Raw genomic sequence first — 24,856 nt, 5'->3', positions numbered from 1 at the left:
ATTACAGGCACGCGCCACCATGCCCAGCTAATTTTTTGTATTTTTAGTAGAGATGGGGTTTCACCATGTTGACCAGGATGGTCTCGATCTCTTGACCTCGTGATCCACCCGCGTCGGCCTCCCAAAGTGCTGGGATTACAGGCTTGAGCCACCGCGCCCGGCCCATATTTATTGAAATTTTATAAGCAAAAAAATTATATATTGTCCCGACAATAGTCTTTTTTATTTGATGAGCTTACTTAATAAGTATGTCTCTTCATCCTTCAAAGTTGCCAGTGTTAGATCTGTTAAAGAAGCCCCGTTCCCCTAGGAATTCAAATGTTATTCGTAAATATCCACTAGCAAGAATCTTGCAATAGCTTATAAGAAAATTAACTGGCAGAAAACAACATTCAACTACTCATAGGCAGAAAAAATCCTGACTGAGTAAAATAACTAACTATAATCATCTGCTCTTTCTAGCTTATATTTCCTTATTAAGACAATAATACCTGCATGGTAGAGAACATGCAAACACAGCACCAATTTTCTTTCCCATTCTGCAGATATTACTTTCTTGAAAGAAAACAGCCCTGCAAGGAAATGTTCCAGCTGGGACTCTGAAACCTAAAAACAGATATTAAGGACCTATTAAATGAGAGCCAGAATGGTGAGATCATAGAGGTCATCTATTCCAGTCTCTTAACCTGGCACAGAATCTCTGACATATCCAAACCCCATGTGATTATTTCCACAGATTGGAACCTCACAATCTCATGAGGTTTTTGGTCTAAACACTTAACTTGCACTGTTTATAGAAAGGACTTCTCTGCTGAAGGAGTTGGCCTCCCTTCTGCTCGCTGGAGCTCAACAGAACAGTTTTCCTTCCTTTTCCCTTGGGGCCACATTGGTGACTTAAAAGAATTAGATGAAAGATTTTGAAAGGCATTATATGCACTATTGTAAACTGGCAAGTCTATGCCCTTTGATTGGGGAAGATGCTCTGAAGTTCTCAAGGCTAAAAGGAAGGTCTGGTATTGCCTACAAAATTTTTTAAGCAAAGTAGGAATAAGAATCATTGTGTAAAGTTCTCTTTAAAAAGAAGAAAAACAACAATGTGGACTAAATGAAACAAATCTACATTATACATATACCCAGATACCGAAGACAACCAGTGGGTTTTTCCCCAAAGTGTTATTTTCTCTGGACTCATCCTAAACTTGCTCCATAGCTGCCTGCATAGTTTTTTGGGTCCTGGCTAAAGACAGTGTCCTAGGCTCTGGTTTCAGGTAAGCCTGGTATAAAATCCCAGCTCTGCATTTATCAATTGTACAACCTAGGAAACATTTCTTAAGTACCCTAATCCTCATTTTCTCTTTTGTGAAAAACAGAGTACACACCTTCTAGAGGCATTGTGAAAATTAAATTAGACAATGCGTGTAAAGCACTCAGCAGAGTGCCTGGCTTATAGTAAGTACTGCTGAGTACCTTGAAAATTCCTTGTCATGCTTCTCCTAACACACTGTCGTTTATACGTGCTTATTTTTAAAATGTATTGCCCAGAAGAAAAAATATTCCTGATTTTTTTTGGTTTTGAACAATAGAGTATGACAGACCTGTTACTTAATAACATTACAACCCTGTACTTCTATTGAATCAGTGTCAGATTGCTGTTTCAGTAGCTACATCACACTCTTGGCTCAGGCTAGGCTTGTGATCAGCTAAATCTTCAGCAGCTTTTCATAAGGGCTGTTCCCAACCTGGGGATATGTCTTCATAGACTAACAAAACTGATTTCTGGGGAACCCAAATATGTCACTTTACACTCATGGAAGTTTGATTTCAGGTAGTTGGTTTGAGCCATAACAAGTATGTGGTAGCAACTGGTCTCCCCAGTTTATCAAGAGTAGGGGTATGGAATCAAATAAAGTGTGCTTGAATCCTGGCTCAATTTCCCTACGTATAAAATAAAGATAATACTAGAGCCTTACCTCATAGGCATGTTATACAGATAAAATGAGATGGTGGATATAAAGCTTTTAGCAGAGTACCTTAGTGGTCATGATGACAATGATGGTGATGATATTGACGATGATGACGACGATTTTTATGTTGTCAAAATATTGAGAAGGGCAGATGATGCTTTGATGCCCTAACAGACCTGGGAAATGTTTGTTCAGCAAGACATAAGTCATCTAGCAGAACTATTATTCAGTCTCTATTTGGCATGTTTCTTCATCACTCTGCCAAATCCTGGGCAAGGAATATAGAATTATATCCTGATGAGCTAATTCATATTTAAGGTATAAATGACTTACTGAACTCTCCCTTCCAAGAAGTCATCTTTAGCTAAGATCTTTTGTCTATCTTATCAATGCCTTACATATGAAAATAAAATCTTCTAGAGCTCCCTGACACCTGCCTATCTTACCTGTGTGTGTGTATGTGTGTGTGTATGCACACGTACATGTGTGTGTATATGTTTTGGGGTGAGGGGAGGATGGAGTTTTTTTCTCCCAGATTACAGTACTCTGACAATATCTGACTTAGGTATGATGCTAGGAGCTATGGACACAAAATAAGATTGTCTGCCTATAGGAATATATATGGTGGAGAAGTTATCGTTCCTCTGGAGTGTTTTACTTTCCCCCATCTCATTCCCACTTCCTCTACTTTTAGAAGTATGTTTGGAGCTCCCGCTTCTCTAAGAATTACTATTATCTCCATCACACCTGCCCCAGACCACCACTGCTACTATACCTAGGCCAGGTGTGGAACCCCAACTCTTTCCTCCTAATCATGCCCAAGGCACAGCACATGAAACATTGAAATAACCTTGTTTGGAATGTTTTCAGTACTTTCTTTCACCTTTCATTTTGTGTTTTTTAATTTCAACTTTTTTTTTTGAGATAGAGTTCTGCTCTTTTTACACAGGCTGGTGTGCAATGGTGTGATCTTGACTCACTGCAACCTCCACCTCTTGGGTTCAAGCGATTCTCCTGCCTCAGCCTCCCAAGTAGCTGGGATTACGGGTGCCCGCCACCACGCCTGGCTAAATTTTGTATTTTTAGTAGAGATGGGGTTACATCACATTGGCCAGGCTGGTCTTAAAACTCCTGACCTCAAGTGATCCGCCCACCTCAGTCTCTCAAAGTGCTGGGTTTATAGGTGTGAGGGGAAGCCCACTGAGTGACTCCAGCAGGCCCAGGCAGAAACATGGACTCTGGACTTCTTACTCTAGCACAAGATTCCATCTCTGGAGAGATGCAGGGGAAAGGGCAGGGAGTCTCATATTACTGGGAAGCTTCAAGTGCAAAAGAATTCCTGTGCTTGGCACACAGCACCCTGAATGCAGTAATGGAAAAACTTCAGCTTTAAGAGTCAGCAGAGCATGACTTTGGACAAATTATTAAGCACTTTCCATTTCAGTTTCCCTATTCAGAAAAAGCAGATAATACCAGTAGCCACCTTGTAGGTAGAATTTGAGAATTAAGGGAGATAATACATGCACAATGTTTGACATTAGATATGGTACCTGGTAAATGCTCAATAAATACTAGCTACAACCACCATTATAACCATGTCATGGCATCTGTAGTTGTATAGTTCGTACCTCTCTCTACCAGAAGCTTCTTAAGAGTTCTATGGCATATGCTTACTTCAAATGAGTTATCAATATATTTCAGCAGGCTCAACACACAGCTGTACTCTCTAAATAACTGGGATCTGCTGGGTGCTAGGGGTTGGTAGTGATTAGGAAGATGACAACTACGATGTCAAACAGCAGACAAGCAGCTTCCCAGCACGGAAATTCATGAGCAATCATGCCTGTAGGAAAGTAATGGGAAAAGGAAAGAATATAACAGAAATGTGGCCCGGGTGAGAGGACTAAGGCAATGGGGAGCAAAAGTCATGATCAGATTCGCTGTGAAGAGTGGCACTGTTCCAGGATTGGACTTGGATGCTGGAGACTGACGTGGGGTCCTTTAACAAGTCATTCTACCCCCTCCGGACTTGCTTCCTAGTTCATACAAAAGGAAGAATAGGATCTGTGACCTGAAGGTTTCTTCTTTCCTGTCTTCAATTATTCTCAAACAAGGCCATTCAGAGCTTGACTTTGCATAGCTTGCTGGTCTATTAGCCAAGTCCTGATGAAAATGAGGCAAATCATTGGCCCTCCCAGCAGGTGCTGCAAGTTGGCTGCGAGTGAGAGACAAGAGAGTCATCTTGAATGGATTCTAGGTTTGTTTGTCCCTTCTAATTACAATACACTAGGCTCAATCATTTCTGGAAAGAGAATGACTCCCATGGCCATCATGTTAGTAACTCTTTGGACAGAAATGGGACATTTTATCTTGTCTTTCTGCCAAGTTTCCAGCTCCAGAGATGTGGCTTTTAGGATTTCTCATAAAAGCCCAAAGTGGTAACATAAATAAACTTACCACAATAATTATCTACCCTGTTCTCTAGCTTCCCAATGGAAACTCTTGTCTTTCTCCTAAGTCATCCTTCACAAAGCTCTCTCAGATTTATTATCTAAGGGGGCAATTCATCATCTAGGATAAATACCACCTTCTTCCACTGGGCAGTACTATGCTTTAGGTGGCTATCATTTCTATAGTACATATAATTATATTTGGGCCCAGGCAAAAAGGAGACTGTTAAGATAATAGGTTGTTTGTTTCTTTAGTTATATATTCATGAAACAAGCAATTTGCAGTGAACTTTATTTCTTGTCTACATTCCTAGGCATTTGGGTCCCTTGAAGGATGCAATTACAGTGTTTTGAGTCAAGGGGGAACACTGAAAAGTGCATGGATTTTGAAGATACACGGAGCTCAGCTACTTGGAAGGCGTGTGACCTTGGACAAGTAAACTATCTCTGAGCCTCTTTTTCCCCATCAGTAATATGGAGATAGAAATTTTGATTTGCAGGATTGTCATGATTAGAAATGCTACTTAAAAGGGTCTAGTTTTGTGGGTGGCACAGAATCAATGCAATTATTATAGCCATTTTCACATGGTAAAAAACTAGATCATGGTACTCTGCAGGGTGAGAGAATTTACAATGCATTAACTTTGTCTTTCAATATAATTTTTTCACAAATGTTGCAAACAATATACACCTTTTAAAATATGTAGCAACTAAGCCTTGAGTTGGGAGAATCATTTGAAGCCAGTCAGGATGGAGATTTACTGTGTTGGTCCTGTCCTTAGCAAGGGGCTTTCAAAGGGAAGCTTTGGTATAGATCACTGTGACCAAGGAGTCATTCCCTAAGGGAAACCAAGATGGTGGCAATTTGGTAAAACTTTGGAAATAAATATTGATCTCAGAGTGTTAAGTGTGATTGATCGCCTTTCTTTTAATTAATTAATATATTCAACAAATGTTTACTGAGCATCTACCCTGTGCTAGGCTTTATTCTAGGTCTTTTTTTTTTTTTTTTTTTTTTTTTTTTTTTTTTTTNGAGACGGAGTTTCGCTCTTGTTACCCAGGCTGGAGTGCAATGGCGCGATCTCGGCTCACCACAACCTCCGCCTCCTGGGTTCAGGCAATTCTCCTGCCTCAGCCTCCTGAGTAGCTTGGATTACAGGCACGTGCCACCATGCCCAGCTAATTTTTTGTACTTTTAGTAGAGATGGGGTTTCACCGTGTTGACCAGGATGGTCTCGATCTCTTGACCTTGTGATCCACCCGCCTCGGCCTCCCAAAGTGCTGGGATAACAGGCTTGAGCCACCGCGCCCAGCTATTCTAGGTCTTAAAGAGACGAAACAGACAGTCAGCTTCCATGGAGGCCCCGAACTCCCATAAAATTCCCATCACCAGATCAGGGGCAGAGGCCCTAAAAAGCAAACGTTCTAGAGTGGTGCTGGCCAATAGGGATGGTAGTCATTAACTACATGTGGCTATTCACATTTGAATTTTGTTTTAATTAGTTAAAATTAAATAAAATTCAAAATTCAACTCTTCAGTCACATTAGCCACATTTCAAGTACTCAGCAGTCACATGCGGCTACTCTAATGGACAATGCAGATACTGAACATTTCCATCATCACTGAAAGTTCTACTGGACAGTACTGTCTCTGGAGCCCATGCAAGCTGAAACCAAGTGCATGACCACAGACAGCATGTGGGGCACAATTACAACGTGCCCACAGCTATCCCGTCTGCCAGAAGCTGTTGCAATCCTGCTCTCCACTGAGGACAATGAAGCTGGATGTTCTCCACTCACTATACTAGGTCTTCTCATTGAATCATCCTAGGGCAGTAGGAAAGACCCCAGCTCATCCGTACCCACATTTACAATTTCTTCCCTAGAAAAGCATCCCTGGTCCCCTGTAGCCCCTCCAACTCCTTTAGATCTTATTTCCCTAGGCATCAAGTGAAAAACACATAACGACCAATTTACTGATCTCCATTATCTTCAGACTACCCTGCAACCCACTGTTTGGTTGCCCATTTTGTTTTTTCCAGGGACCCTTAAACTTGCGGCTCTACCATTTAATTTCAGATAACTACTCTGGGTCCTTTCTGTTGTACTACTCTATTTGGACACACGTTACCAGCTCTGATTCTTGAAACCATTTTGTACACAGTCCCTGGCCCTCACTTGTCACATGGTATTGAACGTCTTATACCCCTGGAGATGGTCAAGGTGGTTCAGCCCTCTTGAATACCAGAATATTCCTTTGTAAATTACTATCACAAGACTATATGGTGTCTAGATTCATGCTTAAAGTGTTCTTTGATTAATGAAGCTAACCATGCGGAACTGAATTTCTGCCATATGTGAACTCACTAGTGTGTATTCTGTACTAATTTTTCCTGTTTATAATTTGCAACTTGATAATAATGCAGAAAACTCCATAATCCCTCGTAGAGGCAATGACTTGAATAAAAAAAAAATTAATTTGACTTTGGAGTGAGTAAAAGGATTGATTCTTTCATGTAACAGATTTATCTTCCTAATCACTTTATGCCTGACCTAAAATTAAAAATAATGTCCCTAGTTACACACTAATCACTACATGAGAGGTGAGAGGAAAAGCATGTAAAAGCATGTCAGCAAGGGACATCTAATAGGTGATTTTAAAGTTTCCTGGAAGGAAAACATCTGCAAAGTTGTTGACTTGTACATGGGAAGCAAAGAGCAAGTAGAATATAAATAAAGTTATTTGTCCATTATATTTTCTTTACTGTTCTTTTTTCAATTGCTTCATTGTCTCTCCTCCCCTCCCTATACCACTTTCATACCCTTCCAGATGGCTGAACCTGCTCATTTTGACTTCTTGGGTCATTTTCTCCCATTGGTCTGGCCAAGCACAGGTGGTGCTCAGGCAAATTGATGTGTCTCAGCACACACTTTTATTCCGAAAACACGCATTCGATGTTCCATCTTCTGCAGTAATTACTGGTCCCTGTCTACCTCTCTGTATTCGTCTACTTTCACACTGCTTTAGAGAACTGCCCAAGACTGGGTAATTTATAAAGGAAAGAAGTTTGACTCACAGTTCCACATGGCTGGGGGGCCTCAAGAAACTTATGATAATGGCGGAAGGAGAAAAATGAACCTTCTTCACAAGGCAGCAGGAGAGAGAAGAGAAAGTGAAGAGGAAAGGGGCCCTTATAAAACCATCAGATCGCCTGAGAACTCACTCACTATCATGAGAATAGCAGGGGGAAACCGCCCTGTTATCCAACCGCCTTCCTCCCTCAACACGTGGGGATGACAATTCAAGATGAGATTACAGTGGGGACACAGAGCCAAACCATATCACTCCCTCACTTCGTTTCCCTCCTGCTCTCTGTCTCTTTCTCAGTTCACACATGGCCAGCTTGTCTTTCCCTGAATGTACCAAGCATGCTCCTGCCTCAAAATATTTGCACTTGCTGTCTCCTCTCTCTGAAATACCTGTTCTGCAGGCATCCACAGGCTCAGTCCCTCACTTTATTCAAGTTTATTTTTAAGAAAACTCTTTCCTGATTGCTCTTTTTCTTTTCTCTCCTTAAATGTTTATAGCAGTTTTCACCAGCTTATATTTTATATATAAGATACTAATATATATTAGACTATATATTATATCATATATACATATATATCTATATATACATACTATTAGACTATATATAGTCTAATATATATTTAGTCTAATATATATTACACATATACTACATAGAAATTACATATATACTACATATATATTAGACTAAATATATATGTAATATATATTTATATTATATATTACATATATATTAGACTATATATAACATATATATTAGACTATACATATAAGCCTAACATATATTATAATATATATGTTAGTCTAATATATATATATTAGACTGCCCACCCACTAGACCTTTTCTGAGTAATAAATCATTTCAAAACCTAGTGTCCAAAAACAGCAACCATTTATATAGTTCATAATTCTACAGTTTGGCAATTTGAGCTGCCCATAGCTGGGTGGTCCCTCTGGTCTAGGGAGGCTTGGTTGATCTTAACTGACGCTTGTTCATCTAAGTTTATCAATGGGGTCAGCAGAGAGCAGGCTGACCCTTGGCTGGGCTGTTTAATTTCTTTCCATGTAACTCCTATCCTCTAGCCAGCTCGCTTAGGCTTGTTCATATGGTGCTCAGGGTGCCAGGCACAACAGGCTTGCAGTCAGTAAATACCTTTCTTGCTTCTGAGCGTGAAACATTTGTGACATTTCTATTAGCCAACCCACGTTTAACTCCAAAAGGGATTAAAAAAAAAGTAGATTCTGCCTCTAGTTGGGAGACCCTATAACATCACTTTGCAAAGTCCTAGGTGCAAAGAGAGGGTTTTGATTATTTTTAGGAATGATTCCTGGGACTATATCAGTTTTGTTTACTTCTGTATCGCATCTGAAATATTAAATAGTAACTGGTTCAGAGCAATCTCTCAGTGGTTATTTCAGTGAATATATAAAGGTAACTCCAGAGAACAAGAAACAGTAAACAAAATCACCAGAACACCATTATGGTTGAAGACTACTTCTGTGATCATCACCGATGTATATCCACCGTCACGTCACCTCTTGCTTGAGGCTCTGATGGGGATGTGCACCAAAGCTTTATCTTTGTATTGCTGGCTCAAGCTGCGAAATCTTACCTGGAACTTTCAATTGCCCCAGCCTAGGTCATGCAATTGATCTGCCTCGTAGAAAGTGGAGATGAAAGACCAAGCTACAAATACCCACACACATTGGGGACATTCCAACAAAACTGAAGTTCCTTACCTGGAACTTCCAACTGCCCCAGCCTAGGTCATGCAATTGGTCAGTCTCTTAGAAGGTGGAGATGAAAGACCAAGCTGCACCTACCCACACACATTGGGGACATTCTAAATTCAGAAATGATTGTTGAAGAGATCAACCTCCCCGAAATCCCCACAGACATCCAGTACAAGTATGCTATTTAGAAATTTTCTTAATGGCCTATTTTTTGTTAATGGATAACAATAGCTAATATCTATCTGGACTATACAAATACACACACACATGCACACACAAGTAATCTGAAGAAGAGGGTAGCATTTAAATTCAGTCAAATAAGTACTCTTTCCAAAAACAGCTGTTTAGTGAATGAATTAGTTATTTTTTTCTTTAAAAAAATCATTTTGATTCAGATAAATGCTGCAAAATTTTCCGTGTAGAGAATGCTTGTTATGCTTTTTTTTCACAAAATAATCATTAAAATGAGTAGATAAAAAAATGCTGTAACTGTCATTTAAAGTAGTTATATAGAATCAAACACAGAGACCCTGTATTACTGTCACTTAAATAAATGCATGCATTGAAAAGCAGAGTACCTAGAATTGGCTACTGTCATGCAGAGCAGTAGACAATCTCAACTGTATCATAAAAGACTTAGAGACAATAGTAGGACCTTCTGGCCTTTAAATCAAATCTTCTTAAGAAGAAAAGGGAAGCTGTAAAAAATACTTGAACTACACAAAACTGGTGCCATTTTAAACAATTTTCTTCAAGTATAGAAGACAGTTATATTACCATCACTATCACACACACACACTGAACACCATGCCCAGTTGTATCCAATAATTGCCTTTTATTCTTTTAACTATCTTTTTGCCTAGAAGGCAAAAACATGTTGGTGTCCCCTAGAAGCTAAGGGAGATGCCCATTCAGATTGAAACTCCTAACTTCAAGGCCTGTGGTGTTAAGCACTCCAAAGAAGCTTGCAGCAGGTCAAGCAGTAGCTCAATCCCTGACCATATCCCCTGGTCCTTTCTGTGCCAGTAAATTCTGGCCTGATTTCCCAGTGCCGGCACCTGCTTCTCTCTGCCTGAGGCTTTCTCTAGCCATGGAAGCTTATGTTGCCACCTGTATGGGAGGCCAGAAGGTGCAGGGAATTAACACTCCCCAACACAGCCCTCAACCATGACCAGGGGAATAAGTATAAATATGCAAGTTTCCTGGCCCCCTGAACAGGATAATTCTGAGGTGCATGCTTAGTCATAAGAACAGATGTCTACCAGGGTTTCCCAGAGGGGGTGAAACTCCATTAGCCTACAAAGGTGACTGCTGGTTACAGCAAGTTTCAATGGCTGCCTTCTTTCCCATTCCACCCTCAATCCCTTGCCAAGGTCTCCTTCACCTCCCAATACATTCTTGACACAGAGTTGGTTTGTGGAGGAACCCAAATTAATACAAGGCTCAACTGTCCAACCATCCCCTAACACCATAAAGTGATCCTTGGAGCTCATTGGTTTTAGTATGGGTGGAAATGCAAAATCCCTGAAAGAAGCCTCGGGTCAAGCATTGTGAGCTACTCATAGTTTAATGAGCAGAAGGAACTTGAGAGCCAGCTAGTTAGGTAGGAGTGAAATCAAAGAGACCAGGAGTCTGGGTGGTAGAAGAGGGTACACCTAGAAAAGAGAGAGGCAAGGCTCATCCCTCCCTTCCCTCCCTTGGTTGGGAAAAAGTTGCACTAGATTCAACACAGCTCTAACTCAAGTCAGACCACAGCACATGAAGTCCGATCACCTCAAGTTCATTTGAGCACCTCCTGTGTTCTCTCTGAACCTTGATTTCCTCATCTTTAAAATGGGAATACTACTATATTAGTTCCTCCCACTGAGGGTTGTTAGAATTAAGTAAAGTATTCTGCATAGTGCACTAAGCACAGTCCCTGGTTCATACTCAATTTAACAATTATTATTAATTCTTTCTTATGATTATCTTAATCATTTCAAGTCATATAATCAAGGCTTGAATTTCTAATTTCCCCCCCCCCAACCTACCAGGCAGACAAAGTTACCACAAGGATCCAATATCAAAGCAAATGATAACCACAAAAATCAGAGCTGCTGCTGCGATTTGCACATCTCTCCACCTTGCTCTCCCTGGCACACACGCCAACCCTGCTGACTGTTGTCCCTGTCCATTTCCTTTTTCCTTCCTAAGCTGGGTGGAGATAGACAGGAATCTCGTGTGCTTTGAAAGATGCAGAACAGCTGCAACAAAAAACAAAAGGGAGAAAGGAACAGTCACACTCATCAACACAAGCTGAATCTGCGGTGGGAAATGTTCACATCTCATGTCTTCTCCTGTCCAGCTCCGCTTCACTGTGTGAGCTCTGCGGCACCGGCAGCCTTCCAGAGCCATTTTTCAAGCACTTTGCAGCAGATGTGATCAAGCACTTTGCAGCAGAAGTAATCGTTATAAAATGCACTATCCCAGGACTTTGGCATTTATCTGTTTTCCGTCATTTCAATTTTTACTACCTTTCCTTTAAAGACAGCAAGACACAGATTGAGCCATAAACTGTCAGATTCCATATCTTATGAGGCTACCAATTGCCTGAAATGTGAGATGATTTGAATTTCCAATCAAACAGACAGATAGGAATACACATTGCAACTCCAGGAGGAGTTGTAAAACTCTCGAGCTCTGTTTTCCCCTTTTAATCTCTATCAGCTCAGAGTATTGATATGGACATAGAGAAAATAATTGCACATTCAAAATTAGATGCACTTCATCAAAATCAGGCTCTGAGTGGCTGGAAGTAATACTGGACTCATCACCAGAGACCCCCTTTCCCTACTATCCTGGTGGATATAAGCTGACAATGCTCTGGGTGTCATGTCAAGAATCAGGAAGATTATGCAAACCACAAGTTAAGAATCAGTAGAAAGGGTGGCTGGAATTTTGCCTGGAAAGTAGTTTTGAAGCCAGCAATGTAAGAACTAATACATTTGCATAGACCAGTTCAGACAATTAGGACATGTCCTCTGTGGATAACATAACAGATGTTGCTGATTTTTTATTGCTGTTGTTCTTGTCTGCTTGTTTTGGGTTGGTTGAATGTTTTTGCTCTGGAAGGACAAGATTGGGGAGAAAGCAGGACATATACTTTTCAACATAATTTCCCAGATGGAACCCTTTGCCTGGCAACGATAACACCTTGACACTTGTCTGGCTCTGGCAGATAAGGATTTGAGAGCTGGTGGTTGAGTTGGGAAGTGATCCCAGGAAATAGCAGTAGGGGAGTAGGGGAGAGAAGTGGGGGAAAGGAAGGAGGCCAAAATACAGTGTGTTAATAAGCAGGTTTCACTGTTAGCAAGCGGGATGCAATCCTGCCGGAGCGCCTGGAGAACTGCATACGGCAAGCCTCAGACTGGCCCCACTCTGGGGCAAGGAAGGTGGGTATTTATCCAAGTTACTGAATAAGGTTGCCTCCAGGGTCGTTAACTCTGAGGACCCAGCAAAGCCGTGGGAGTCTACAGAGCAGGGTCCGTCCAGGGGATGTGGGCAGGCCACCAGTGGCAGCTGCTACGATCTCCAATCTTCATTGTCTGCCCTGTTCCAGGCACAGGAGCAGCTGGTGGCCAGGAGCCAAAGCAAGCACCAGGAAAACCTGATTCCAGTAAGAGCCAGCAGCCCTAAAAAGGAAGTGGTACTACACACACGTGGTGATGTTTTGCTAGGCATGCTATTGTGGGTTCTGAAAGGGGCCCTCTGAGAGGATTTGCAATGCCTATCAAACCGTCCAGAAAGGAGCTTCCAGCTCAGCGGTGTGATGGCGCTCAGTGGGTAATAGGCATGGAAAAGCAAAGGCCACCTGGGACTTGAGGCTAATTAAGTGTGATCTGGTTTCTCCTCCCATCACCACTGAAACACAGCAGCCAAAATCTCCTAAAAGCCCTAAATTTGCAGCCATCTTCATCTTTTTAATTACTGTGTCTGGTTCACTTTATTTGCAAGCATGGGAGCTTTTACAGCATACTCACATCTCTGTGCAAGGTGTCAAAGAACCATAAAGACCCCAGGAGAGAAGAGGAGAAAAACCTCTCTGTCAGGCCAATGGGTGTGTGGCTGGCCCTTTATGCACTAAAAAGGCATTTAAACAGTGTAAAACTGAAGACAGCATAAGCTGGCAAAGCTCTGAAGCCTAAAGATTCTAGAACTTGGTCTAAATTGAGAGGGGGCAGCCGGAAGAGACTGTGGAGTGGGTACTGGGCATGCCGCCTAGGTCTTCCCCTTCAGGACCACGGATTGTTTCCAGTTGCTGGAAGCATTGCAGCTGAAATCTCACAGCCTAGTCTCAGCTGAAGGGAGCTTCCACACCCAAGGGTGCCTTCCCTCCCTGGGGTCATCCCTCATTCAAGAACGGATTTATGCAGAGTATAAGCCCATTCTACCTTGGCTGTAGTTGAGACACATCTGAAGATCCATCCCAGCTCTGGGGCTCCCTGTGGGATCAGTTGAGGGTCCCCTTCCCTGCTTTCCCCTCACTAATGCGGTTCTCAGAAGCAATTCACAATGAACTTCCTACACATAGAGTGCTGCCACAGAGTCTGTTTGTTGAGGAGCACAACCTATGACAGCCATGGATGGTGTGTGAAATGTCAGATGTGGTGACACCTGTCCAGATGTTCCTGGAAGTCGCCATGTTGAGGAAAACGTGCTAAAGGTAGGAAAGGACCCCATATACTGAATGGGTGGCATTTCCCATTATTATTCCACAGGGTCCTCACCACATTCTAAAAAATTAGCACATTTAGCGTGATTGAAAATGTTACTGCCTAGAATGTGTGCATTGCAAAATAAAGCAGTAGTATCTTAACAAAGGTACCAAGTGAAAAATTAAGAAAAGGAGTTGCAACATACACGATAGATAAAGGGATAACTTTACTAATAGATAAAGAGCTTTCGAAAATTAGTACGACCAGCAACCAAAAATTAAAATGAAGAACATAAATGGAGTCTACAGAAAAACAAATTACAAAACGGTCTTGTCACCTATAAAAAGGTATTTGGCTTACTGATAAGAAAATGAATGCGGATGAATACTATCCTGCAATGCCATTTTCACTTAAAAGATGAATGAAGATCCAAAAGTTGAATAGCATGCTATGTTGGCATGTGTGTGAAGTAATAGATATTCTCATAAAATTCTGGCAGGTGTATAAATTGGTACAACCTCTTTGGAAGGCAAATTGGCAGTATGAAACGCACATGCGCCTTGACACAACAAGAATTTGGCTCTTCTAAGGACATATAAACCCGAAAAGTATACAAGGCATACATACCGGGTTGTTCATTTTAGCATTGTTTACAGTAAAAAAAGACCAGTATGTTCAAAATGCTGAAATGATCAACAAACATCAAAATATTCATCATTACCAGATCGAGTAAATTTACAGTAAATCCATCAATGAAATATTCTTCAACCTCTCCCCCGCTCACCCTGGAGAGGACCAGTTCCAGGGCCGAAACAAACCCGAAGGGAGGAGGGCTGGCTGTCAAGGCTGTAACGCAGGCAGAGCCTGGCCTCGCATTTCCCTGTGGACCCCACTTCTCTCCCAGGTTTCCTCAACTTTACCATCACTCTAGGCAGCAGCCTGGATTTAATAATCTTTTGCAATTCATTGTGCTTCTTATGATAAACAGTTGATGTAAAAACACACTTTATCACCTTTTATATTCTAACAGATTATGCAGTTCATTATTCTGACTTATATTAGTCTCTCGCTTGAACAAACAATTGTTTGTAATGCAAGTATAAATTATATTTAATTTTGGGATGTTCCAACCAATGCAAAGAAGTTTTTCCCAATAATCTTTTGGTAGAGAGTTCATTAAATAGCTTTGATTCACAGAATGATTTAAAGCAAATCTTGCATAGGTTCATCCTATTTGTTATGGTCTCTAGTACCTTTATTTAGAGGAGTTCTAAAGGTCTTCTATAATCTTTGTCAGCCATAAATTACTGTGTTCAGGGAGCAAGAATCTTTGAAGCAAAACCCTCTTAAAATATTTTTTGAGACACTAATTTCTGAAAAATGAACACAGAAACCATAATTTGCAAACCCAAAAGCCTCAGAAACCCATTTCTTCTTGGCAAGAGTAAAACATTCTTAAAAAGGTCCTAAATGTTCTTCAGACACAAAATTACAATGGCAAAAAGAAGAGGTAAGCACAGTTCCAGCAATTCTTTATCCATTGTCTGTCTACGAATGGGCCGCCCTTTCCACAAAGAAGCCTGAGTACCTTTCATAGCAGGTGTCATTTATAGCCAATTCTGCCTTACACAGACTGCATGGAACTCTGCAGAAAAATTTCCAAGGCATATAAGCTCGGAAGCACATACCTGGATTTCAGGTCTCAGTAAACCTGGATTAGCATACCCCATTCACTGGCTCAGCTGCACAGTTGAATCCCATGGATATTGCAACAAAGGTTTGAAGAAGAGATGAATTCTGCTGGGCCTTGTCAATTCATTCCAAGCATCAAGGTGACATAAAAAGCAACAGGGATATTTCTTTACTGGTGCAGTTCTTGAGATGGCATGGGGGAGGGAACTCCATTTTGTGTTTTGAAGAACTGTAATACCATTCCTCATATTACACAAATGAACTGAGGCATCATCAATCATTGGTATTTGAAAGGGTTTTGGACCATGGGATACATTATTCTCTACCATAACCTGTATATTGTTTTTAATTGCTCTAACTAACCACATGAGTGAATACTTGCCTGGAGTTCAGATAGCAACTCCTCCATCAGGTCTTTTGGCAGCTTAGGAGTGAGTATTCTTGGCAAGGAGAATTACCGGTGTGTTGATTAATAACATGCTCTGCCCAGTCTCATTCTCTCAAAGTGTTTTCCCTCCAGCGCCTTCCCCCGCAGCTCCCCAACCCCAGAGGCCTTCCCTCCCCCTGCTCCCAGTACATTTTCCCACAAAGCCTTTTCCCCCTTCTATCCCAGGCTGGGAATTTGCTGGAAAACGAACGTCCTAAGGGTAGTCAGTACCGGTGCTTCAGCCACAGCAAATGAAGTTGAGTGCTGGGGGACTGGCAGGGAGCCTGCCTCTGCCTCCTAGGGCTAATGTATTGTAGAAGTTGTGCCAGGGACTGGTGGGGACAACCCATTTTATGAGGAGTCAAGGCCGCGACATGGAGTCCTTCCAAGGCGTCTTTCACACGTCCTTGCTACTCTTCTAATAAACTGGATTAACCCTGAGTAAAGCACAGACCGCTGGAAAGAGCCTGTAAATTTTATCTTGCACTGTGGCCCTAAAATGCTGGCCTTGCTTTTGGCAACTGCAAAGTCAAACAAATGAGCAGCCCCTGGCTTGCCTGTCCTCCACACAGTGAGGGACACACCTCTCAAGAAGCAGGTTTATGAATGTGTGTCCCCAGGTGGGCTCCAGCGTGGGTGTACTTGCACGTGGCTCTTGTGCTCTAAAACCAACTCGACTTTTTTTCCTAAGGTAGAACTGATTTTCTCTCCCACCCTCCTTCCCCCTAACTCTCCCTCACTCCTTGCAGCCAGCTTCAGGGCCATGCAAACTGAGAAGCTGCATAGGGTGCGGGGCTCAGGAGGGCTCCACACTCTGTTTAAGGCTGTGCTGCTGCCTTCTTGAAATCCTTAATACTTTCTGCACAAGAAGTCTCATGTTTTCATTTTGCACTGGGCCCTGCAAATCATGTAGCCAGTCCTGCTCCTGACTTTGCAGATCCTGTCCTACAGGGAGATATGCTGGGAAGGACAACCTCTGCGTGGGCTTTGTTTTCTGAGATGACAGCGGTGAGTTTTCCAGCCTGGAGGCTGGCCAAGTTCTTCACAACTTCACTTGATGCCTTTCATATTTGTGGACTTCCAGCTCCAAGCCCCACTTGGCACTATGTTGAAAATATTGTAGAAATCAAGAGTTACTAAATGATTAGTAGATTCCAGACCCTGTTCTGAGAGGCTTATGTGCATGTTATCAGGTAATCCTCACAACAGTATTGCAAAGCAGGCACCATCATTACCCCATTTTAAAGATGAGGAAATGGACTTTCAGAGAGTTCAAGTCATTTGTCTCAAATGAAACTCAGATGCAGTTAACTCCAAAGCATGTAGTTTTAACCACGAGACCATACAGCTTGATTATAAAAGGAAAATATGTTCTTCATTTCATTGGCAGCAAGATTCTTGATGGATGTGTTGATTGATTGTGAGTTTGGAGATGAAGACTGGTTGGAAATAAAAAAGTAATAGAAAAACATTCCTTATTTTCCCCTACTGAGTATATAGAGGAATATAAACCAATATTGCCAGGCTGCCATAAAGAAACAATCTCCTATAATTTTTTCCTTTTCAGTTCGGTCTAGGTATTATTTTTAAGGTTGTTGGCTTGGGTAGCTGTAAGACTTTTGGCTCTAGGACTGTGGGATACATTATCCAAAAATGTTCCAGGCTTCATAGCTCCATATCTCCTCAAATGCATTCAGCAGACCAAAGATATGCCCACAGACTAGCATCGGGAATTTTTTTTACAAAAACCATCATCATCTAATAGTCAAAGCAAATGTTTGTTTATTACTGTGAACCAGCCAGTTTATACATATAAATTTATTTAATTCAATCTTATAAGCATTGTTATTATAATTCTACAGATGAGGAAACTGAAGCCAGAGATACTAAATAATTTGGTAAGATCATTTAGCTGGTAATCTTCAGAGCCAAGATTTGAATCAAGGCAGCCTAAGGCAAAAAGCCATGCTCTTAACCTCTGCAAGACATGAAAGCTGGTGTTTTCTGTAAAAGGCACTGTTCTGCTGACACAAGTCTAGAGATTAATAACCAGGAGTGGAAGGGCCAGTGGCGTCTCCTGATCCTGGAACCGCAATGCCCTTTCTTGCTTGACATCCCCTTATTTACATACCACTGACTAAATGTGTATTGACTGGGGATGAGACCCCCGGGGACACAGCACAGACAGCACCAGGGGCTAAACGATTCTTTATTGATCCTGATTAGATTAAAGATTGCCAGAACTCAAAAGACTGTGTTGCTCTTGAATTTCCTGACAGTTCCTGCAGGGAGTGATAACTAGGTAATATAAGGGAACCTCTTTCTTGACAGTTATTTCTTGTAAAACTGCTCACCAAAGAATAGAATCCATAAGGGAAGGGGGAAGACATTTCATGAGGCTTGATTTATCTCATGTAATTTATCACAACACGCCTGAGAGGAAGGTATCACTATCTTCATTCTATGGATGAAGAAGCTGAGGTTCAGATAAAATTTAGTAACTTGCTCAAAGTCTCTCTGCAAGTAAATAATGGAGCTGGGAATTCAAATCCTGGGCTGCTAAAATAAAACTCAGCATCTAAGTATGAGACATGCAACATCTTCAAATGCCGTGTTGTGAAGCCCAGCACCAGCCAACTGGCTTACATGGAATTGTTCACCATCTCATCACTCAGCATGAACTGTGTTTCCAAGGCCAGTGTTGCCCTAAACCCTCCAGGCCATGGCTTTCTAATCAATGCTAGCTGTTTTTTGAGATTTTTCTCGTCATCTCTGAGGAGGTTCTTCATAAACCTTTTTCCTTAGGACTATATCACCCTAATTCAGAAGCATTTTAATGGGACAATTTCATGTTTACGGATTATAGTAATAGCAACTCACCTTCTACTAAACCTACTAATCTTCTTTTTTCTTCCTGTGCTTTCCCTCTAATTCTGTGAGTCTGGGAACTGAGTTATACTTTAGAAAAAGCACCATGCCAGACTCATTAACTTTGCAGCTGTAGAAGTTGATCTGCACTGAAAAAAGGCATAAAAGAGAGCTTCCTTCCTTCCCTCCATCCACTCACCACCTTCAGACAGATGTAGGCATCTACACGTGGTTACACACATACACACACACTCTTATACACATGCACACACCACACAGGCAAGCCCACAAAGTACACACACGTGCACACAATTCAACACACACAATGCACACATCTGTGCATGCTCACACATGCATGTCCATGCAAATCCACACATACACATGCACACAATTACACAGGCAAACCCACAATATATACACATCTGCATACAAATCAACACACATGCATGCATGTATAGGTCAAATGTACAAACACCCACACTCATATACATGCACATTATCACACAGACAAGCCCACAGGATATACACACGTGCACACAATTCAACATACACACATGCACACATCTGTGCATGCTCACCCATGCATGCACAGAGGCCCACATATACCAATACGCACATACAAACTTGCTCGCTCCCTCGGGCTCACTGACTGGGTGGAAAAATTCTTGGAATGCAGGTGGTTCATGTACACAGTTTTCTGTTCTAGGAATCTGCTTTTGCCCTCTTCCCTCAGACATGTCCCTCTTTGCTGGAAGCCAGTCCCAGGGACTTACCTGGTGCTTTTTAGTAACACAAGGACTGGAGTCGCTTTCCATTAATGACAGCAGTGCAACTTCACATTGTAAATAGAATTCTTATTTGTTGAGCAACATTTTTCTATCCATTGGCAACCTTTTTCAGATATGTTTCTAGCTTTAATCTAGATATATAATTATGGAAATGAAGAATAATTATTACTTGGAAGTGACAATTTCTTTTATAAAGGATTCACCATGCTTTGAAAGAAGTCTCTTAACACATTCAAAACACTACTTCACTGATAAGATTTAACTATCTGCTTGGCTTCTCAGGATCACTGTTTTCACATAAAGTTTATTTTTGTTGTTGTTGTTTTGAGACAGAGCCTCACTCTGTCACCCAGGCTGGAGCACAATTACATGATCTTGGCTCACTGCAACCTCCACCTCCTGGGTTCAAGCAATTCTCCTGCCTCAGCCTGCCAAGTAGCTGGGTTTACAGGCACCCATCAGTGTGCCCGGCTAATTTTTGTATTTTTCGTAGAGACAGGGTTCCACCATGTTAGTCAGGCTGGTCTTGAACTTCTGACCTCAGGTGATCTGCCCACCCCGGCCTCTCAAATTGCTGGAATTACAGGCGTGAACCACCACGCCTGGCCCACATAAAGTTTTGGAGGACAATCACTACTAGACTCATAGATAATTCAAACTTAATGGTTCTTCTGAATAAACAAAATACATAAGGACAGAAACTCCTGATTTGAAATGAAAAGTTAAAATGTGTTTAGTGGAATTAACTACTTAATAAAAGAAAAAGAAAAGTTACTTCAAAAGACATTCAGAAACCCTAAAGGCAAAGTCGATAAAGAATAGATGGGTTCCGCAGATCTCCTAAGATGGGGAGCCCTGGAGGCCTTCCTTAAGAGTCCAGTCTTGAGGCTACCTCCACACCCGGCATCCACATCCCTTTTACGTTCTTTGCTGCCAGCTGGCCCCAGGATCATCAAGCAGTGCTAAATATAGCCCTGCCTTTTTTATCTTTGCTGGGGAAACGATCACATTTTAGTCCAGATGAAAGTGAGGCAAATGACTACTTTTCCTGGAAAGCATATGTTTATAATTTCTAATTTTGCAAGAACCAGGCAGCATAAATTCAGTTTATTAAAACATGAATTTAGCACATTTGTAACAGAGTGGCAATATTTATTCCTACTGGTCTTGAAATTATCTTGGATAGTAAAAAGAAATGTTTATGCATAGACAAAGGACAACAGAAGACAATGCATTATTTTCTTAAATCTTTCACAAGAGTGAGAAAATCATAGGTTAAATGTTTAATGTTCTTGTAGCCTTCATTTTATTTCCATCAAGTTCTGAAATAAGAAAACTTTTATTTTGGCACAAAAACAACCCTCCATTATGTGAAATATGCAGATTTACAACTGAACTTATTTTTTCCACTGGATTCAGGAGGATACTAGAAATTCGCAAAACAGGCTTCCTCAATCTTCCATAGCATTGGACAGAACCTCTGGAAAAACCCAGAGAGGAATCATTGTACATGTGTGAAGTGATGTTGAGTTTGCCCAAGACATACATATTATATCTCATTTTGAACCTCTGATATATGGGCATAATTACTATCTTTTCTGATTCCACCACAATGATGGAATTCGGAAGATTATTTAACAGTAAGTAAACGAAGGTCTAGAGAAATTAAGTAACTTGACCAAGGTTCTATAACAAAGAAATGGAGGGACCAAGACTAGAAACCAGACTCGCGGACTCTCAGATCAGTCCATTTTGCCCACACTTACCATCTGAATCAATTTTCCCTTGGGGTCTGGTGGTCAATAGCAACATGGCCTCCTGTGTAAGTAAAGAGATTGCTTAACACAGGAGTTCCATGGTGGTGACGGAGAGTCAACAAGGCCTTCTGAAGACTTCTGGAGTGTATTCCTGTCTCACCCAGCCTCAAACAGTATCTGCTCTGAGTGCAAAAGAATTACCTCTCGCTTTTATCTCCCATGCCAATTCCAACTGATGAGCAGGGACTGCCAGGAATGCTAGGCTGAAGAGAAGTGTTCAGTTGATTATTCTAGGATCCATGAGCAAAGATGCCATGAGACTGGGCCAGGGACAAGGACAGGAAATGGAAATGTGGCTTGAGTGTCAATTCTATGGCTTTGCTTTAGATGGCTAGCATGTGACCTGAGGATGCACATTTTCTTACATACCTGCTTTCCTGTCCTAAATACTTCTTCTGAGCATCTTTTTTTATCTCAGGTAATTAAGACTTCCTTCAGAATGCAAATCCTTTTTATTTTCTTTAGGGAGGTAGGTTCAAGGGGAGAGATAGCACACCGTGTAAATCATACTCATTAAAACCTGAACTGCACTTCCTTTGTCAGGTTCTTGAACAGACCTGGCAAGGGTTTTGAACTGGGAGCTGTTCCAGCTGATGGAAGCCTCCCCACAGAAGCCTTTTATTGGGCAGACTCCGAGGTTAGCAATTTCTTCAACTTGCCTGCTCTCGACAGAGCATGAGCTGCCCTGTTCACGCTAAGCCCCACTACTCTCACTGAAAGACAAACACCGCTTACCAGCCTGTCTATGCAGGTATCAGAGAGCGTACCTTTGTGGTCTCATAGGTCTAGGACATGGCATATCCTCTCAACTGTTGAGAATTGAGACAGAGGGAGGCAAGAGTCTCAGATCCAGAGAGAATGGGGCATCTTCTTATTGAGGTAACCAGGCAAGAGAGTGAAATTAAAGACGGGAGGCTGCCAAGTGAGAGGGGTTACTGAGATATGATCAAAATAACTTGACATTTTTGCTTCTAATTGAATAGCACAGTGTGCTTCTTGAGTTCCCACAACTGCCACCTTGCAGACTGAGCCTTCAGCATTACCAGAAGGAGGAGGACCTCACCCTTTCTCCAATCCCACTCCCATGCCCTGCACAAAGGCAAGCAGGGCTGACAGCAGATGCTTTTCCCCTCATCCTGGCATGGGGCAGAATGATAGGTTTCCTTCCCAATTCCAAGGGCAGGGAATGTGTGACCTGGTGAATAGCTTTCTACTCATTAGAGTTGCTCTCTCCTTTGCTTGTTCTCTCTGTCCTCACCTGTTCCTGACAAATAGTTTCTCTGCAGAGCTCTTGTCCCGATGCCACCGTGTTCCATGTGGAGAGACTCTCATTGCTTTTGATCTTTTTTTGATTAACCCCTTTGCATGTTCAGATTTGTTGTTTACACACAATCTTTTAAAACTGATGGAAAGACAAAAGTAGAGCAATGCATTCTCTGATTTTTATCTCCTGCACGTTAAAGATGAATTCTAAGTGTATTCTTAGAAGAGAGTTGCTTCCTCCTAGATTTCATTTTCATGAGGCTAAGAAAGCAATTGAACAGGCAGTGAGGATTTTAGGAACTACAATTGTGGCCATGTATTAGATGTATGGAACTCCCTGTCTGTATTCAGATTGAGTACATCAAACAAACAGAAGTATCGTTTTCTATTCCTAAGTCTTTTCTTCACTTCCAAATCTAAAATTACAATGAGGGACAAGACTGCTATTATTATATTATTAATTTATGTTTATTTATTTATATCCTTCTTTGTTCCAGAAAAGATTTAAGGCAGCATAATATATGAATGTCTGATCTATCTGCAGGAGCAGTTTCTTTGGATTTTTAAAAAATAAAATTCACTTGTTAATGATTGATATGTTAATGATTTGATTAATCCATTGGGTTTGATTCATTTACATCATCATTTACATTTCATCAAGACATGTTTTCAAGGAGACACTTGATGTCCTTCTCAAAATGCTCCATTTTTTAGCATGGGGAACTTTTATTTTCCATAAGCAAACGAAATACAAACCTTGAAAGTCTGATTGATAGAAAGCTAAAATCTAAGCCTGGAGAGGTTAGGTAATCTCACCAAGGTTTCCCAAGCCCCAGAGAAGCCCACTTTTTCTATAAGATGTATTTCTCTGTAAGAAACATGAATCTGTAAAATTTCTATAATAAATCAAGGTCACCTACCCCAGCTGGCTGATAAAGGCCCAGAAAGATTCAGGCCCAGGCACTGGGTTACTGTGCACCAGGTTAATATCTTTCTATTGAACCTCGAAGTCAAGATGTGACCTACTAGACATTCTTGGTAGGGATAAGTGAGGTTAAGTTTATGTGACGTAGCGTGGTTAGGCCAGCACAGTGTTTACCACAGTATGTGATCTGAGGAGCTTTGAGTAGGATACCGGCAGAGCATCCAAAAACATTGTACTGCATAGTGAAGAAACTGTCTTTTGCTTTTGATTCTCTTTCAGGGCTACCTGTCAAATGAAGGAGCAACTCTCTGCTTAGTGTTAGTAGACATTTAATAGCCCTCCTACTCTTGCAAGTTTCAATTGTCAACAAAGAGCTGGCAGCAAGATAGGAACCTTCAGAAAGCAACAGTGACCAGCTGTGATCTAATGATAATGTCTTGTTTTTGTTATATTTGGATTTATATTTACATTCTCTATCAAGTGCTGCTAATTGTCCATTGGAAGGAGTCATATGAAATTATCTTTTAAAATAAATATATTCAAATATTTTAAAATCGGTTTAAAGAAAAAATTAAATAAACAATTATATAGGTGATATACAAATGCTGAAATCTGAGGTAACAAGAAGAAAGAAGGCTCAGTGAAAGACCAGCAGCTGATGTTCTAGACAGAAGTTGGCATTAACCCAAGCAGAGCTGAGTCTGAAACCAGTCCTACCACTGACAAACTGTGGAAGGTGATGAATGTCTCGAACATCTCTGGTTACTGGCTTCCCCATCTATAAGCTGGATATGATTAAAATATTAACTTGACTTCTTCACAGGTTTGTGCTTAAGAATCAAATGAGATATTTTAAGGGAAAGCCTTTGACCAAGCATAAAGTATGACACCCGTGGAAGGGATCATAACTAAGTGAGGGATACAGGAGGAACAAGAGAGCAGAAGCTAAAGAAGTTGTTTACTGCCGGGCACGGTGGCTCACGCCTGTAATCCTAGCACTGTGGGAGGCCAAGGCGGGTGGATCATGAGATCAAGAGATCGAGACCATCCTGGTCAACATGGTGAAACCCCGTCTCTACTAAAAATACAAAACATTTGCTGAGCATGGTGGTGCGTGCCTGTAATCCCAGCTACTCAGGAGGTTGA

The sequence above is a fragment of the Cebus imitator genome, unplaced genomic scaffold (genome assembly GCF_001604975.1).
Source record: "Cebus imitator isolate Cc_AM_T3 unplaced genomic scaffold, Cebus_imitator-1.0 Scaffold288, whole genome shotgun sequence".
In the NCBI taxonomy this organism is placed as follows: domain Eukaryota; kingdom Metazoa; phylum Chordata; class Mammalia; order Primates; family Cebidae; genus Cebus; species Cebus imitator.
The sequence above is the reverse complement of the archived record's forward strand: the minus strand, read 5'-3'. Positions refer to the sequence as shown.